Below are 2,500 nucleotides of genomic sequence, written 5' to 3'. Positions count from 1 at the left end.
AAAGCATACCGAGGACAACCCCAAGCAAAAATTCATTTGAAGCCAACCCATCGTCGCCCACAACTAGTGGGTGAATGGTGTGCTTCCCGGGGTTGGCATAGACATTCCCTCGCATGCAAAAGATTGTCGATGCGAAAGATTATCTATGCCAACCCCGGGAAGCACACCATTCACACACTCCCGACCGGTGTGGTGTGGCGGTGATTGGATAGTTACGGATTGAGCACTTGCCAAGGATCAAAATGTGTCATTTAGAAGAAACATTTTCAAAAAGTTTTTAAAATCTTGTGGGTTTGCAACTCATAAGAGCGTCACTTTCAACGTCCCCGGTATTGGATTGAGTTTCTAAAAACAACCGTGCACACCGAGGTTAAACTTTACCGGCTCCACTCCGACTCGCCGCTCGCCCACAATTTGTTTGCAACGAAACATTTGTTTTTAATTTTGTTGGTTTAAATCTTGTTGGTTTGAAATTGTTTTGAAAAGGTTCTTTAAATCTAGTGGGTTTGCAACTCATAAGAGCATCACTTTCAACGTCCCCGGTATTGGATTGAGTTTCTAAAAACAACCGTGCACACCGAGGTTAAACTTTACCGGCTCCGCTCCGACTCGCCGCTCGCCCACTAGTCCGAAGGCAACAAAACATTTGTTTTTCATTTTGATGAAAATTTCTGTTTTTAAATCTTGTTGGTTTGAATTTTTTTTGAAAAGGTTCTTTAAATCTTGCGGGTTTGCAACTCATAAGAGCGTCACTTTCAACGTCCCCGGCATTGGATTGAGTTTCTAAAAACAACAGTGCACACCGAGGTTAAACTTTACCGGCTCCACTCCGACTCACCGCTCGCCCACAAATCCGAAGGCAACAAAACATTTGTTTTTAATTTTGATGAATTTTTTTGAAAACATTGGCTTGGCAAGCCCCAATCCGCGACTATCCACCCACCGCCACCCCACACGGGTGGTTGTTGTTGCGAAATGAGGTTGTGGTCGACATGCCCGCGCATTTGAGAAGGAGTTCCTAGCACTCCATGCTCTTCCATGCCAAAAAAAAGCCTAGACAACCCCATTTCGCAACTTTCCACGCCTTTTTTTTTCCCCCTCACCCATGGCGGCGGCGTGGTGGCGGCGGCCGGATTCCGGCCACCACCGCCATGGGTGGCAGCCCCCCGACCCCGACACCAAACCCATAATACCGAGGCAACATATCGAGGCAACATATCGAGGCAACATGACATGGGTGTGGCGTGGGGGAAGGGGGCTGCAGCTAGGAGGGCATGGGCTGCCATGCATATGCAGGCAACACACACCCCCCTATATAGCATTTTATGCATTTAGCCCTTTGACAGGAAGAGACATCACCTATGCGCGAGGAGTCATAATGGGCTCTAAATAATTCAATACAAGGTATTTGGACGTGATTTTTTGCAGGGATACTAAGAAACATGCAATCTCTGATGGGAAAAAGTTTCATAAATATTTGAAGTCGGGAAGTATTTTTTATTATTTTTAGAAGTCGTAAAATTGAAAAAATCATTAAAACAAATCCGGGAGGAATTTTTTAGTTTTGTAACTTGGAGAAGGTACTAAAAATCATAGACTACTTATGGGGAGCTTATTGTGCGAGGAAATTTCAATAAAAATGGGGTTTGACAAGGTTTGAAAAATTCTGTCGACATTTGAAAAAATCTGGAACTAGGCTGCCGGCATGCTGCGCACATGCTGCGCGCATGCTGCGCGCAGGCTGCGCGCAGGCTGCGCGCAGGCCACGGCAGGACAAGTTTCGCTAGCCTCACTGTCGACCGAATGCGCAAGCTGCGCGCACGCCATGGCAAGACAAATTTCGCTAGCCTCACTGTCGACAGAGTCAGCACGCTGCGCGCACGCCATGGCAGGAGAAGTTTCGCTAGCCTCGCTGTCGACAGAATCAGCACGCTGCGCGCAAGCTGTGCGCGCGCATGGCATGGCAAGTTTCGAAAAATTCTGTCGACAGGCTCCCGAGCGCGCACGCTGCCGACATGTTGTGCGCACGCTGCCGGCATGCTGTGCACACGCTGCGCGCAAGCTGTGCGCGCGCATGGCATGGCAAGTTTCGAAAAATTCTGTCGACAGGCTGCCAAGCGCGCACGCTGCGCACACGCTGCCGGCATGCTGTGCGCACGCTGCCGGCATGCTGTGCACACGCTGCGCGCAAGCTGTGCGCGCGCATGGCATGGCAAGTTTCGAAAAATTCTGTCGACAGGCTCCCAAGCGCGCACGCTGCGCACACGCTGCCGGCATGCTGCGCGCACGCTGCCGGCATGCTGTGCGCACGCTGCGCGCAAGCTGTGCGCGCGCATGGCATTGCAAGTTTCGAAAAATTCTGCGGCCAGGCTCCCAAGCGCGCACGCTGCGCACACGCTGCCGGCATGCTGCGCGCACGCTGCGCGCGCGCATGGCAGGACAAGTTTCGAAAATTTCTGTCGACAGGCTGAGCAGCGCGCACGCTGCGCACAGGCTGCCG

Source organism: Prunus avium, unplaced genomic scaffold (genome assembly GCF_965620075.1).
Source record: "Prunus avium unplaced genomic scaffold, drPruAviu1.hap1.1 HAP1_SCAFFOLD_58, whole genome shotgun sequence".
Classification (NCBI taxonomy): domain Eukaryota; kingdom Viridiplantae; phylum Streptophyta; class Magnoliopsida; order Rosales; family Rosaceae; genus Prunus; species Prunus avium.
Note: the sequence above shows the minus strand (reverse complement) of the source record.